This window comes from Mauremys reevesii, linkage group 3 (genome assembly GCF_016161935.1).
Source record: "Mauremys reevesii isolate NIE-2019 linkage group 3, ASM1616193v1, whole genome shotgun sequence".
Lineage (NCBI taxonomy): Eukaryota > Metazoa > Chordata > Testudines > Geoemydidae > Mauremys > Mauremys reevesii.
In genome coordinates this window covers 59223215-59240405 of record NC_052625.1, presented here as the reverse complement: position 1 = coordinate 59240405, position 17191 = coordinate 59223215, and the positions used below count along the sequence as shown (strand labels likewise).

The 17191-nt window shown below is 44.8% G+C and overlaps 1 long non-coding RNA gene across 1 annotated transcript; it reads right to left on the bottom strand.

Annotated features, from left to right (window-relative positions):
• Nucleotides 1-118: 118 nt before the first annotated feature.
• LOC120400239 lies at nucleotides 119-3660 on the bottom strand. The gene is made up of 2 exons (XR_005595635.1): nucleotides 3148-3660; nucleotides 119-2198 (listed from the first exon to the last, which is right to left on the bottom strand). It is a non-coding gene; the product is annotated as an uncharacterized LOC120400239 (long non-coding RNA).
• Nucleotides 3661-17191: the final 13531 nt, after the last annotated feature.

Genomic DNA, 17191 nt, shown 5'->3' with positions numbered 1-17191 from the left:
AGTTTGAATAAAATAAAAACGCTCTTAAAATTAACTTATTAGACTGGTGGCAAGAAGTTGATAACTTTTTCCTTTCCACTCCCTAACATGATGCATAAAAATCACAGGACATCTTAAATGTGAAGTGTTTTCTTTAATAAAAAGCTACTACATATAGACCATCAAACAGGCTTCCACTCAGCTCACATTCCAGCTTTGTCTGTCTTGTTTACCATGGACCATAGTTTGCCTGCTATGCTATACAGTGCACAGAGCCATGTAGTGGCAGAATAATATCACTGCAAGTAAATATTACAAATGCTTAACACTTTTTTTTTTAATGTTTGTGCGTGCAGAGTCTGTGCTGGTGAAAACTAGCCAGACTGATAGCTCTGATTATTGAAACCCTCTCTGTATCCAGAGAAAACAGGCTCAGTATGAACAATGTAAGCTAACCTACACACACTGGCTGCCTCAAGTGTCTCTCAATGCTGCTCTGAGGGGAGAGGGCCATTCAGTCTCCATTCACTCCTTGGCTACTCTAGGAGGCTGCCTGCAAGGGAGCCAATTAATGTTAATGATGGCAGTGAGGGTTCAGTGATGTGGACATCTTGTGTATGAAGAAATGATGCGTGCTGTCAGAGCAGTGACATATAAAAATCATTCAGAAAGCAGTGAAATCCTGCCAAGTTAGAGGCATTCTGGTATCCAGAGACAAGTATTGCAATTCCTGCTATCTAATCAGTCACAATAAGTATTTCTAGTGTACCTATCACTGGGTTATATTGTGCTGATCCAGCAATGTCCTTAAGTGTATGCTTAACTCACAGCATGTGCATAATCTCATTGAAGTAAATAAGACTGCTCACATGCTTATAGTCAAGCATGTATTTAACTGTTCTGCAGGATCAAACCTTATGAGTGCTCAGCACTAACCTTTCCACTGTGGTATCTTTAAGTGCAATGGATACGCCACTTCCTGACAACTCTCCTGGCCAGCCACCCCCTGTAGCAGACATATTGTCAGTCACTCGAAATAGAAGAAAAGGCCTGAGTTCCTCTGGCTGCTGTAAATGATATTTGCATCAATATTTGGCACCAGGATATGATGATGACAGACAGATATTGGTTTCTAATTGTAGTGCCTTCCTAACAGCCTTTCATTGATGTATCAGGATCTGGGGGGAAGAAAAAAGCTGAATTTTGTTTTTCTGTCTCCTAGAATAAACTCTTTTTATTATTTCCCCTTCCTGCGTGCTTTCTCTTTTTAGTCCCTTCCCTACTTTAATAGTAGCTCGAGGTGCAAACACTTCCCAATATATATCAGAGATTAAAGCCTCCCTTAAATATCACCAAAAGAGGGTGCAGAGTAGGGAGGGTAAAGCCAGGAAGTTGCAGGGCTGTTCATTTTACCTTGGCACCACGTAAAACACTAGAAGAAACAATCAGGTTCTTGGCCTAAAGAGTTACATACTCAGCTCCTGGGGCGTACACAAGAATAATAGGTTGCAAACTAATTTGATTTACTTTTTGCAAACAATAACAGGCTCTGGTGACAAGTGGGATGCAGTGGATATAGCAAAATGTACAGAGCATATGGCATGGTTTCATGCAAAACCTAAACACTAGAAAGCATCTGCAATATGTACCTGTGTTAATGGGGCCTTCTTTTCCCTTTGACTTGAATAGAGTTACTTGTAACTTTTGGGGAGGAGGTTAAGCGCCCTGTGTTGATATTCCTTGTGGTGATAGATAACGTGTTTTGTCCTTCATCAGGCCCTCTTAGATCTATTTAGTTCACTGCATGTGCTGTGTTACTGATCATAGATCCAGAGGACAAGCCACTTAGGATACATCTATACTGCAAAACAACAAAAAACACAGCTACAAATCTGAGCTGCAGATCAGTGCTTTGCCCCCGGCTTCGGAGCAGTCTCTAGGAACGTGCCAGACCTCCAAGGGTCTCACTCTTCCTGCACAGGGTAGGCCACACAGCCTCACCACCTCCTTAGCCTGAACTTCTAGGGCTCCACCACTCCTGTTTCAGGCCGTGAGCTCTTTTCAGGGAGTCCAACTGAGCCAGACTCCTGGAAGAGACTTGTATACTCTTCAGGGATTAATGCACCTCAGCAAGCATTTGCAGTAACACCTAAATAGCGTTATCAAAACTGTCGTGTTTATTAGTCAACTGGAACACAGCACTGGAAGTCGTCAGGTTACTGTAGAGAAAGGAAGGTGAAAGCAGGTCATTGTGGTTAGCCCAACCAAGCTGTAGCAAACCCCATTGTTCAAGTCCTGTCTCTGTCGGTCTGACCTCCTTAGTCAGGTCGCACATGAGAGCCGTGACTCCTTCTGACAGCCAACTCTTCTCTCCCTTGTCTTCTCAGATTCTCCACTGATATGAGGTTGGTCCACTTTAACAACTCATTTAGGCTCAGACAGCTAGGCGTCATTCATACCTATGTCTCTTAGCCTGCCCTGACAGCAGTCTTTTCCACCACCAACCCCTGCCTTAGGGAGCCAGGTGAAATATAAGGGAAACTGAGGCACATAGCGGGGTTAAAAATATTACAGAAAATTCTCATTTAATCATACTGGGTCAATTGACTGGGGCTCACAGTATGCGGCTAAAAATAGCTGTGTAGATGCTTGGGCTTGGGCTGGAGCCCTCAGCAGATTTGACAGCCTGGATTCCAGCCCGAGTGGGGAAGATCTACCCTTGTATTTCTAGCCCCATAGCACAAGCCCAAGTCAGTTGACCTGGATTCTGAGACTTGCTGAAGCAGGGGTTTTTTGCTGCATAGATATGCCTTTAGAGGCATGATGGACTAGTGATACAACAACTTGACAGCTTTTGGGGGAATGCAGACACTGTTATGCACAACAGCAACACAAGACGTTTCCTTGCAGGTTTCTGAAGACACACACTTAGGGCTTGTCTACACTTAACTGTGCTGCACTGGTCCAGCTGCACCACTGTAGTGCTTAGTGAAGATGCTACCTACGCTAAAGGGTCAGCTCAATATAACGACATCGCTCAGAGGTGTGGATTTTCCACACCCCTGAGTGACCTACTTCTACCAACAAGTTCCTAGTGCAGACCAAGCCCAAATTCTCCATTAACATTTATGAGAGCCCCAAAATACCTAGATGGAAGTAGAGACTTACTGTTGGACTTATTGGTGCTGACTCAGTTACCCCAGAGGAGGGAGTGGCACTTAACCATTGCTCTTGAAGTGTCTTTTCTTCTGATGGGTGCCCTGGCAATGAAAGTATCGTGCACTTTTAGGTTCTCAAACAACCACTTCTGCAGCTGCCTGCGTCCATGTTTTATTTAATGAGAACCACCTGCAGAGTTGGCAACAAGTTTCCATTGGCAAAGCATGCCAAACTGGAAAACCAGAGCCATCATTTGGGCACCTCCATTCCCCTCCGCGCTAGTGACCAGTAAATAGCTCATCAAAGACCATCTTTGCCACATTATTCCTAGAGTTTGTGGCTGAATTCACCACTTGTGACTGTAAAATGGGATAAGAAGAGTTGATACAGTTATAGTGCTGGCAGGTGCTATATACATTTTCACCATACACAATATACCACATTCCTAACCTCTGCCATCCCTTGTTATTCTAGCTTTGGATATGCTCACACTTCTGTCAGTACCCTTCATAGAATCATAGGAGATTAGGGTTGGAAGAGACCTCAGGAGGTCATCTAGTCCCATCCCCTGCTGAAAGCAGGACCAACCCCAACTAAATCATGCCAGCCAGGGATTTGTCAAGCTGGGCCTTAAAAACCTCTACGGAAGGAGATTCCACCACCTAGCATGGGCGCCGACTTATATGGGCTCCTGGGGCTTCTCTGCTCCAGCAATATTTGGAGCTAGGTTTCTCCAATCAGATTCCCTGATGATTCCTGGCTTGCAGGCAGCCCAGAGCCCTCTGATTCCCGGCCACGGCTGGGATTTAAAGGCTCTGGGCAGGCAGCCCAGAGCCTCTGATAAGCCCAGAGCCCTCTGATTCCCGGGGCTGGGATTTAAAGCTCTGGGGGCCCCCTTTTGCAGGGCAGCCCAGACTTTAAATCCCCAGCCCGCTGGCTTAAAAAAACTCTCGCTCCCAGCGGTTGCAGGCAGCCCAGAGAAATCCCAGCCGCGCTGGGATTTAATGCAGGCAGCCCAGAGCCCTCTGACTCCCAGCCGGGGCTGGGATTTAAAGGGCTCTGGGATCCCGGCTGCCAGCAGCCCAGAGCCCTTTGAATCCCAGCCTCTGTCCGCTGATTGCCCCTCCCCAGACCCCTGCCCCAACTGCCCCCAGAACCTCCACCCCTATCTAAGCCCCACTGGTCCTTGTTCCTCCTGAGACCCCTGCCCCTAACTGCCCCTTGGGACCTCAGCCCCTATCTAAGCCTCCCTTCTCCTTGTCCCCAACTGCCTCCTGAGACCCCAGGACCGCACCCCTATCTGTCCCCTGATACCTCTTAGACTCCCATGCCTATCCAATTGCTGCCTGTCCCCTGACTGCCGAACCTCTGCCCCATCCAACTCCCCTGCTCCTTGTCCCTTGACTGCCCCGAACTCCCTACCTCTTCTCCAACCCCCAAACCGCTTACTGTGCCACTCAGACCAGCATATCTGGCTCCATGCAGCTCCAGACAGTTGCTGCCATGCTCCCCATGGAGCCCACAGCCCTCTCCCACCCCAGCACCTGCCTTCCAGATTTGAACACCTCAAAATTCAGGAGTGCTCAAGCTCGGTTTGGGCAGCTTTACTTCATTTCTCCCAAATCAGTTTCTGCAAGGTGCCAACTGAAGGTGTTGGAAACAGAGAGATCAGGTGGCCTCCTAATGCCTGGAAAAGAGACAAAGGCCGGAGGAGGGGACTTCTGGGAAGTGCACGTGTGGAAGGGAATGCTGTGATGCTTTGGAACATCTCCATACAAAGCCAGTCAGGACTCTGGGGAGCCTCCTCTCGGAGCATACTGTCTCCAGGGCAAGAAGCTTACACCTTCCTGGGTCTGACATTCAGCATGCCCTTCCACGTCATGCACTTTCCAAAGTGAGTCTGCCCAGGCTGGTCCTGGGGCAACCAGAGGTCGCTGCACCCCAACTCTGCAGTCAGATGTGAGACTCAGCCAGACAGTAAAACAGAAGGTTTATTAGATGACGGGAACACAGTTTAAACAGAGCTTGTTGGTACAGAAAACAGAACCCCTCTGTCAGGTCCATCTTGGGGTGGGAGCCCAGAACCAAGTTCTGGGTCTCTCCCCCCCAGCCAGCTCCAAACTGACACTCCCTCATCTGGCCTCTGTGTCTCTTCTGGACAAGGAGGCCACCTGATCTCTTTGTCCCCAACACCTTCAGTTGGCATCTTGCAGGGGAAACTGAGGCACCCACACAGTATTCAGAGAAAATATTAAGAACATTCCCACTTCATCACAACAGATGCAACAAAATATAATACTGTATATTGAAGTAGGCAAGTGCTGCTTCTGACTTTCCACTTTTAATTGACCCTTGTAATCTTGTGGCACTGACGCGTTGTAGCTTCATTTTATATCGGCTTACAGGGCGGGAGCGGGGGGGGCACCACCATTTTGGGCCCCACCAAAAATTATACAAACCTGCCGCCTATGCTCCCTAGGTAACCCATTCCAGTGCTTCACCACCCTCCTAGTGAAATAGTGTTTCCTAATATCCAACCTCGACCTCCCCCATTGCAACTTGAGACCATTGCTTCTTGTTCTGTCATCTGGTACCACTGAGAACAGCCGAGCTCCATCCTCCTAGGAACCCCCCTTCAGGTAGTCGAAGGCTGCTATCAAATCCCCCTCATTCTTCTCTTCTGCAGACTAAATAAGCCCAGTTCCCTCAGCCTCTCCTTGTAAGTGATGTGCCCCAGCCTGCTAATCATTTTCGTTGCCCTCCACTGGACTCTCTCCAATTTGTCCACATCCCTTCTGTAGTAGAGGGACCAAAACTGGATGCAATACTTCAGATGTGGCCTCACCAGTGCTAAATAGAGGGGAATAATCACTTTCCTCGATCTGCTGGCAATGCTCCTACAGCCCAATATGCCATTAGCCTTCTTGGCAACAAGGGTACTGCTGACTCATATCCAGCTTCTTGTCCACTGTAATCCCCAGGTCCTTTTGTGCAGAACTGCTGCTTAGCCAGTCAGTCCCCAGCCTGTAGCGGTGCATGGGATTCTTCAATCCCAACCTGCAGCAGGAGCCTTTCCTATGTCATGCTTGGGCTACCCCAATAGCAGTCCCAGTGCCTATCAATCCTGATACTCAATACCCCCAAACTATTCCCATCTTGCTGCTCTGCCAGTCCCAAGTCATCAAATCTTAAGCATGCTGGGAGGAAAGTTGGCAGTTAGGGTTTTATCATGCCAGTATTCACATTTGGCTTAGTACTAGCTCTGTGACTTCATCTGCTACTATCACCCCACCTCTTTGATATGTATAAGCCATAACCACTGATCTATCCCCATTCCTTCAGATTGTTGCTATGTAAAATATTCCCTGACTTCATAAGAGTAGGTCTTGCTCTAAGGTAACTCTGACCAGATACAGTTCCCACCCTGCTCCAAAGAGTACAGCCCCATTTTATAAAGTCCATATTTACCCTCTTCCTGGGGTAAACTAACTGAAATAACATAACTCATAACCTAACCTTTCTGAAGTGTTGCTGTTTTAGAATTTCCTTACAGGCCCTCACTGTCTTTGCCTCTCAAACCTTCTGCCCTTAAGAGAGGGGGAATTCAGCCCTTCTAAATTCCTAGAGTAGAGCTAATTGGACATCTCATCTACCCTCAGCATGAGTGTAGCAAAAATACCTCCACATCCAAATGCGTGGCCCTAGTACCCCCCATTAGGGATGTGTGAACATTTTTGGGCCTAGGCTGCAAACTTGCCATGGAGCATAGACAATATCAAGATCATGAAGGATTCATGAATCCAGACAGATGGCAGATCCATGCCTACTGGCCGAGTACCAAGTTACAAAACAAATATCCTTCTGATCTGCATCTGAGCAGGCTCACCTCCCATTCATTTCAGGTGGCCACAGCACCTGGCATGCTCAGGCCCTCAGCACGTATCCTTCATACTAGGAATTCTGTACGAGTGGAACCCTCATGGGCGATTTGTCTTGGAAACACATGCTGCATCCACACAGGAAAAAGCAGCTCACCAGTCCTGCAAAATTAAAATGAATGGCAAGGTACTGAAGGGAGAGGCAAAGGAATTACACTGGAATGAGCTGTAGTTACAGCACTGAAGGCACTAAAGAGCCCCTGCTGATCTGTTTCATAAAGCTCATTTTTTAAAAGACACTTGAAGCCAGTGCACAAAAGTCTCTGAGGCTAGAGGAGCAATTTTGTTCTAAACATTTAAAGAAGGGGATCTTTTTTATTCAGGATTTTAATTTCTTCTCCAGTTTCTACAAGTCTCATCCTTTGTTGGGGACTAGGGTTTGTTGAGGTGAACTGGAAAATTCAATCAATGAGTAGACAGCCACAGTTGTATTGTCTCAAATTATTGTCTGAAATGACACTCTATGAACCTGAGAGGTGGCAGCTGAATGGTCAGAACTGGGGCCAGGTTTCCTTGGTTCTACACTTTTGCTGCTGAAAGCTAGGCACCTAAATCTATATTTAGGAATCTAAGCCCAGTAGCCTGGTTTGCAGATGCTGCATACCTATGGTTAGTGGGTGTTGTAAATACTCAGCCCCTCTGAAAATCAGGCCAAAACAAAGATTGAGATGCTGTACTTTCAACATAACCCTCAATGGGGGCATAAAAGGGCACATACCTTTGTTTGGTTCTTTATGGTGCATAAGAATGTCCTGAACATTGTTTTTTGCTTTGTTTTAAGTCACTGACCTTTTATTAAAGATTAACAAAATCAATATGGGTGAGATGTTTTACATAAAGTGTCCAGAGTTACAAGTACATAGATTTCTTTTTTAATTCAAGCCTTAGGGGAAGATTCTATAGTTACTGGAGAATTAGTGAAATGATATCAAAAGAGTCAAGAGATTGAAAACTGACCATCCAGAGGGGAAGATGGGCCATTTTAAATTCTGCTATTTTGTTAACACCCATTGGACTCCATTCACTAATGATTAAGAGAGAGGATGTTTCTGTTAAAGGTCGAACATCACTCTCCCTTCAGTGGAGGGGAAAGAGTTTGCACTACGCATGCTCTGATCACCTCAAGATTTCTTTTAGCAAAGCCAGAGAAGACCAGACTTGACATACCTGTTTCCAAGGTTAAAAAAATAAGACCAAAATCAAAACAAAAGCAGGGTTTATTTTTTTAAAAATTACTTATCCACCATAAAAAAAAAAAAAGGCAGAAAAGGGACAAACCTGATTTTTTAAGGAGTCCTTTCCTGGTCACCTCTAATATGTACCCAGCTTTGCAAATTTTGGCTAATGCACACACAAATTCACTCTTCGCCCCACACAGCATGGTCCTGCTCCCACTGAATGGCAACACTTTCTTTGACACAATAAAAGCAGGACCAGGCCCAAGTAGTGGAACACCCCTAAGGCATTTGAGGGGGATACTAATGGAGCTGTTTGCAAATTAAGATACTTCCTTGATGGCATTTGGAAAGAAAATGGGGTGGAACAGGACTCTCAGACCTTGTCTTCACTGCTAAAATTGTATGTTTTTTTACCTCAGGCAAACACACACAAGCTATCCTGAGGTAAAAGCAAGACACTTCCATTTTATCATGAGACAAACTCACTGAGGTCAGCCCTATACCCCTGCCTGGGGTTGACTTCATGATAAAACTCAAGTGTCTTGTCTTCATGGCAGTTTACCTCAGAATAGCTCATGCACATTAGTTTCCAGGAGGTAAAACACACACCTATTTTAGAAGTGAAGACAAGGCCTCACTCATTAAGTCCACAGTAACACAGCCAAGTTGTTTGGCAAACTTTAACCCTTCCTTCCCCAACCCTCAGGACCAGACAACAGAGGGAGGGCCAGTGGTGCCATAAGATCACTGGGTCCTTGCACTCCTTTTTGATGGCAGTCTGAATGCCAGCTCTAAAGGCTGGATGGTGCTTGTATGCAGGGCTTGCAAAGGGAAGAATTTGCCCATGCCTGCTCCTGATTAAAACAGCAGTAGGCAGAGGAGACCAGGATTTGTTTTGCTGCATTTCCTCCACAAGGGGATGTGTCTCAGAGATTTTCAGTCAGATCTGTAAAGTTGACTGTCCTCAGATCCTGCTTCCTCTTGGATTCCAGCTGTCCTCCAGTTTCACACTGCATGGTATCCTGCGCATCCAATTGAGAGGAGAATTGTTTATTTTCATTCATTACAGAAAAAACAGTCCTTAGGCCCAGCCCAAGGGTACAGTGGTGACCGCCATCTTCCTCACAAGTCTAGCAACAGGCTCCATGCTCTACTCACACAGAGGCACAGAATCCTGCCTGGTGTTCAATCTCTGACGAGTGACATCTGCTCCAGGCCCTTTTTTCAGCTCTGTCCTCCTCTGGGGGCTGAATAACAGATGAATAAGCCTTATATATAAGCCAGGATTTCATTGTCTATTTCTCCTGGGGCATGAGCCTGCCCAGCTGTATGCCTGGTGGGATGTGATCTACAGAGCAGAGCAGATCAGGAGGGAAGTCGGCAGATGAATGGTAGAAGTTCAAAACTCACCTGAGATGCAATCTCCATGTGCCCCTCAGCTGAACATAAGTCATCAGCATATGATCTACACAGACCAGTAAATTAAAGGGAACAGCAAGAGTATCCCCTGGGTGGAAAAACCCCACACTGGGAACTGGAAACTCCATGAGTTTCCCCCACACCAGCCAGTGTGCCACCCAAAGCCCTCTTATAGGAGTCCCATGTAAAGAAGGGACAAATTGACCCAATGGAACTGATCAAATTCCCCTAAATGAAGTGGGGCAGCACTACCAGCATCATAAACCTTAGCCCTTCTATATGGCATCTTTCATTCAAGGGTTTCACAGCACTTCCAAATTTCAGTTTGATGTTTAAGAAAAGTGTTGTTTTTTTAGATGACAATTTTTTAAAAAATGACAATTTTTTCACTAGAAAAAAAATTGCTTCTTAGCCAGGTCTATTTTATTTATCTAAGAGAGAAAAGAGGCAACAGGGTTTAGCGAGAAGCTGAGGTATGGGGAGTCAAATAGGACCCCAAAGCTGAGGTGAGGAGAGAGTGGACTTCTCAACCATGACGAAAAGAAGAGGAAGCAAAGGAGGACTACAGGAAAGGATGGGTAGTTCAGGGTTGGAGATGTTGAGCTGAAGGGGGTCAGCCATTCAGGAGGAGAGGTCAGAAAGAGCTGGGGATATAAGAGAGGTCAAGGGTGGAAAGGTAGATTGGCGAATCATTGGCACGAAGGTCGTAGCAAAGGAAAAACAAGTTGACGGAGAAATGGACAGGCTGGAAACCTAAAGGACACCAACAAAAGGGGAAGACCCTTTAGAATATCAAATCCTCCCTCTTGCTTCCCCCCACCAAGCTGGGCAGGTTCTAGCCCCAGATACCAGGCATCTTGCTTATTTCACCAACACTGCAACTCTGCAAAAACAATTAATCATCAGCCTTGGCATAGAAGTAACTCAAAGCCAGGTCGCTCCCTCAGATGATCTTGCATCAGAAGGGTGGCTCTGTGAAGAGAGGCTGTCTGCGGTCCAGTGAATCTGTGTGTCCTCCAAAAAGGAGAGGACTGAGACAAATGAGAACAAAGCCCTTGCACCAAGGATCCTATCGCACTTCATACCTCACACACTGCTGGGCTCAGAGACAATCAACACTCAAAGGGGTGACTTTCCAGCAGAGAGTCATCCCCTCCACCCCAGCCCCACCAACAGCAGCAACAGGAACACAACACAGAGCAGACCCTAGAGGAGATTTCATCAGTGTGAATAATAATAAGATCGTTTTCTTTCCTTCGGGTGTTTCCATAGCAACAAATGGAGGCGATTCTAATCTCCAGTTTAAAACCCCCACTGAAAATGACAGAGTTTTGCTTTTTTTAAACAAATTCCTGCACTGAAATTTGCCTCCTGTCTATAGGCTTGTCCTAATTCACACATGTGCAGCCAGTGCCACCATGTGGCCAAAGAGGAAAATTTCACCCCAGCTCCAAAAACGTAAAACTCAAGTGCCTCTAACATCAGGTTTTAGAATCACAGTAAAGAGATGGAGAAGACGTAGGAGAGCATTGAGTCCACACTCCTGCATGGTAGAGCATAGTCCCACCACAGAGTTCTCATCAGATATTAAATGCTCTAATTTCTAGCAGGTTGAATAGTTGAGGAAACGACATAGTCTAAGAGGCAGCAGAATCCTGCATTGCAAGGATCCCAGCCACAGATCTGATGCCAGTGTTAGGATTAAAGCACTTGCCTCTAGGAATCTGACTCAGAGTTGCATTTAAAGGCCCCATCTTGATGTTAGCTGGTAACTTCATTTACCTTTGACTCCTTATTAAAACCCAAGGCTGGCCCCAGTTCAGCCCCTGGTATCCCCGAGGGCAGCGTGGGGGAAACGGAGATCTCAAAATGTACATAATGGGAATGTCTCTTTGCTTCCACTCCACCATTCCCAGTCAAGCATCCCACAGACATGATGCACGAAGCAAAACTCCTATTGACTTCAAAGGGAGCACAACTGGGCCCAAATTTTTCATCCATTTTTCCCGATTAAGTGAGAGGGTATTAGGTTTAACTTAAGGGTAAATTGCCATAAATAGCCCATGTCATAACAGATAGTTAAGGGTTAACAAGCTCAGTAACCTGATGAATACCTGACCAGAGGACCAATCAGGGGACAAGATAATTTCAAATCTCTGTGTTCCTTGTTGGGTCTTTGTTCTCTTTTTGGATCTAAGAGAGGCCAGACATATTCTTCAAGTTCTCCAAGTTTCCTGAAGTATTTTCTTCTATTCAGTCTAGTGAGTATTAGAAAGGTGGAGGGTAATCTTATAATTTGATTTCTACATTTGCAATTGTGTGTTTGCTGAAGAAATATCTTTATTTCTGTTTGCTGTTACTTTGATTATTCTGAGAAAGGAGGCGGGGGGGGGAGAGCCTCTCCAGGTTTATAAGTTAGACCCTGTATTTTTCCATTCTGGTATTACAGAGATAGTGTACTTTCTTTTTAATAAAATCTTTTCTTTTTAGAACTTAATTGATTTCTTCCTTGTTTGGATTTTCAGGGGAAAGGGAGGGGGGAAAAGTGGATCCCTCTTTGTTTTGATTCAAATTCCTTGAATCCAGGTATCTCTCCTAAGCACTAGCAGAGGGGAGGGGGGAAATGGGTTGTTTCCCTTTGTGTTGAGATTCAAGTTTGAATCTATGTTCCCCAGGGAAAGTTTTGGGGGAACAGGGAGTGTGTCAGACACTTAAAACTTGACTGGTGGCAGCAAGAACCAGATCTAAACTAGAATTTTAGTTTAGAGGAGTCCATGCAGGTCCCCATCTTGTGAACGCTAAAGTTCAAAGTGGGGAATAAACCTATGACAGCCCAGCATTCAGGGCCTTAGCTACTGGAGTAGAAGGGCGTTAAATCAGAATGTGAGTTAGCTCCTGCTTCGGTGCTACTGCTCAAGCTGGGGCCTTGATCTGATCTGGTGATTATTTTCTTCTTCCTGGGACAGAGTGAGGAGATTGCAAGGCTGGCCCATGAGTGGCTGAGTCAATACAGTGCTACAGTCCCAAGTTTAGGCTTGTGCTGACTGCAGATTTAGCATGATTGACTTGTTTTTTGTGTCTGAGCAATGTTGCCCCCCCTTGTGGTTGGTCCAAAGAGCAGACATGGGACCTATTACTACTGTTGGCTAAAGGAGATCTTCTTTAGGTCAAATGACAGAGCCCTTCACTTTTGTAACCTCCCTGCTTTACTCCACATTCTGTTTTTAACAGTCTGATGAGGTCACCTAGTCTGATCAATAACTCTTCCATCCCTCCATTACTGGGGGATCATCTTCCCCTCCAGTCACTGCAATCCAAGCACTACTTACTCCACGATGGGACAGGAACGTGCTCTCTTCTCTCTCTCAACTGGCAGCACTAGCAGGCTAGCATGTGAGACAGGTGGCAGCCATGCCTGACTGAGGCTCCTTGGTGCTAATACAATAAAGAATAATAATGCTTCTGAGGCACTGAATTGCTTATGCTGCAGAAGCAACAGAGCCCCAGTACAACATCTTAGGCTCACAAGGGCTAATTCTTCTGGCACTAATGTAAATTGGGTGGTACCCCATGGAAATGCACTGGAGTCATAGTCCCAGCCCTCACTCCTTTTTTCTATGGTGTTTCTAATGCGCACATGCCTACTCAGCTCTCAAACAGACAAGTGCTACAAACCACTGGGGCGCTCTGTGCCACAGCACTATTATTATGGCTTACCCAAGTTCAAAAGCTGGAGGGACGTTTACAGGGAAGCTTTCATTTTAACCCAATCCCCATTTCACGTCCCCGCCCCACCCACCCACACCATTCTGAACATTTCAGCTTTGGGACTGAAAATTCCAGAGATGGAATTTTTATTTTCTTGGAACTCCCTTCAATAGAGTAAAAAGAAAAAGATTTGCATTTCAAGCCACCTTTTGCTCCTCTGTAACACAGCCCAAATTGCATATTTCACTTTTATACATTAATTTTTTTTTAAACTAAAATACCCTTCATCACCCACTAGACACATGCCTTCCCTCAGCAGTGAGCCTCCAATCAGATTGGCCCCTCCTCCCTCTCAGTTTTGTTACCCATTCTCTTTGCAACTTTTAAGTTCTTCCAGGTTGGGAAATCTCGATCTTTCTGTAAAGCATCAGGCACATCTAAGGCAGCAAGGCTGGTCTTGAAGTTAAGGTTCAAACTACAGCGGGATTCTGAGCTGCAAACAAAGGCTCCTGTGTAGGTGTTTGCAGGGAACCTTATATTGCCTCAGGCAAACCCCCATCTGACATTGGTATCCAGATGGAAGGATAGGGAGAGCTTTCAAGAGAGAAAAGTTTTGAGACCTCAGCGCATTATTTGTGTGTGTGTGTGTATATATATATATATATATATATATATAAAAATAAAGGGACCCTATCTGAACTGCCCTTCCTCCACCCCTAATCAAAACACCCTACAAATATAGTATGGAGCAGGCTCGCCAAGTCAATAGCAAAATTCACTATTGACTTAGACAGCAGATCCATGCCGAGACCAGAGCTTTGTCAATATTCTGCACTTTGACTAGCCATCCACACTATCACTCGGAGCCAAAAACAGAGGCGAGGAAGAACAGGCAGCCAATGAAACTGGAGGATTCTGAAAAGGTTAACTCAGCACAGCCCCTTCTCAAGAATCAACAAAAATAAACAGTGGAAGAGCTCCTTTTCATGATCAAGTTGTTAATGCACCAATTTTAACTCCTACCATAATCTCGCTATACCCATGGATCTATGGATCCTCAGACACAGCACTAGCTGCTATGAGCCCCAGCATGCATTAATGCATAGTAAAAATCTTGTTTGATTCCGCAAAAGAGCACATTGTCCATATTATGATTTGCCAAGTGAGGCTTGAAATGTCACTATTTTGTGCATGATAAATGTCTTTGTAAATCTATGGATTGTTCTAGGGGAATTACTTGCCCAGAATTTAAAGCTTCCATCTGTAAAAGAGAAATCAGCACCAAGCAGACAAATGTCAGAAGGGACACTTAGTATAAAGGCGGGACAGGGCAAGAAGGTAAAGATTTTAATAGCTCAGTGGTTTGAGCATTGGCCTGCTAAACCCAGGGGGTTGTGAGTTCAATCCTTGAGGGGAGCATTTAGGGATCTGGAGCAAAAATCTGCCAGGGATTGGTCCTGCTTTGAGCAGGGGGTTGGACTAACTGACCTCCTGAGGTCCCTTTCAACCCTGATCCTCTATGAATATACCCTGCCATAATTTTAAAATATACAAGGTACACTGGTGCATTTCTAATCTCTGCATAAACAACCCTCAAAAAAGAGAATCAATAGCACATCTCTGCCACTGCAGAATCAATACAGGGTGAATTTCCACTGTATTTAAATAGACATTTGAAACATGCAGGCCTGACTTGTTACAAAGTGTGTATTATGGGGGAAATGGGTGTGGAAGGGAAGCAAAATACAAAAACATGATTAAAAATGAGAGAAGTATGTGTACTTGGGCAATCTAAAAAAAGCACTTATGACTGAGGTTTAAGAGATTCTTCTAAAGTTCCAGAGAGTGGCAGATACACTATTCTTTCATCCTTAGCCAGTTAAAAGTCTTGAAAACATTCAGTGGCCAGGACTCTCCTTCCCTATTCCATCCAGTTATAATAGTTCCCATAATACATTTCATCAGAGGATCTCAACGTGCCCTATGGATATGAATTAAGCCTCACACCACCACTGGAAGGCAGGTATTACTTGCGCACTCCATATTGTTTATGGAAATATGCTTATGAATGATGTAACTGGAATATGCTTTATGCAAAAGGTCTCTTGTAAGGTATCAAAACAAAGGTTATAACCTACTGAATACATTCCTCCTATTTATATGCATGTATCATTCTTGTAGCTGAAGCTAGAAATATGAAGTATAACTCTGGAGGTCCTATTGTAATTATGCAAAGTGTAGGCCATTAATGGTGGTTTAGAATCTTAATGGCTCCAATTGACTAGGACAATTGGTTGTAAATGGTTTATTTACCTGCAAACCTTCCTGTGTACCTGTGGGCCAACCCAGGAAAAATAGAGAGACTGGGGGTCTTACCGTGACAGGTGATCATGTCACCTATACTGGAATCCATCTTAAATCTCGTACTTTTCCATTTAGAAGGAGAGGTGGGGACCCAGAGAGAGAAAAGATTCCGGCCTTGGGCCAAAGCCATAAAAGAGCGTGGAGCAGGACTAAGAGGGCTGCCAGTCATGAGAAAGCCCCTGCTTACCACCTGAGATGTCTGCTCGAACTATCAAGGATTGTACCGGGGAAAGGATTGGGCCCAGACTAGGAAGGAATCTAGTCTGTGAAAGAAGCTTATTGGAACATCTCTGAGGGTGAGATATTACCTGTAATCAGTTTCTTAATGTACTAGACTTACACTTGCATGTTTTGTTTTATTTTGCTTTATGACTTACTTTGTTCTGTCAGGTATTACTTGAAACCACTTAAATCCTACTTTTTATACTTAATAAAATCACTTTTGTTTATTAAGTGATTAATACCTGGGGGAGCAAACAGCTGTGCATACCTCTCTATCAGTGTTACAGAGGGCGGACAATTCATGAGTTTACCCGGTATACACTTTATACAGAGTAAAACGTATTTATTTGGGGTTTGGACCCCATTGGGAGCTGGGTGTCTGGGTGCTGGAGATTGAAAACAGCTCAGCAGGTTACCTGTTAAGTCTGCAGCTTTGGGGGCATGGACCAGACCCTGGGTCTGTGTTGTAGCAGGCTAGTGTGTCTGGCTCAACAAGACAGGGTTCTGGAAGTCCCAAGCTGGGAGGGGAAATGGGCTCAGAGGTAATTTCAGCAAATCAGGTGACAGTCCAAAGGGGGTCTCTGTGACCAAACCCATTACATTACTTTTCCTTTTTTACAAGTGGGGAAACAAAATCAAGGGGGTTGCATCTTCCTTAGGTTACAGGAGTCACTGATAGAGCTGGGAATAGAACAAAGATCTCCCATTTCCTAAGTCCTCTGTTTAACCAACCATGCTTTAAATATTTGGATAGTTCTTTGACCACTAGACAGTATCTTTAACATTGAGACAACAGTTTTTAACACTGATGTCCATGAAACTCTATGGCCACTGATTCTTATTAGACATGCAGGAGAGTTTTTATCTGTTTGGCTTCTATTTCCATACAATGAACATGAAATACAATCAAGAAAGAGAATTAGGGCCCTGAACAAACAAAAACACCATGTTGTTATTTGAACAAACAAAAACACCATGCCAGGCTTGTTCTTTCAGAAGATTAATGTGCAATTGTAAGGACAAATATGAGGCTCAGTAAACTTCCCTTGAACCTCCCAATGGGTTATAGGTATAGAGCCGGTTTAAGCCAGTGTTCCTACTTGACTCATGATCATTCCAGTTTTTGTTAAGAGAGACACTCAATGAATCAAATTAAAAGCTCTGAGTTGAACATTAGCTGTGGATCCAGAGAACAAAAATAATTATTGCTATCAATCAGCTGTG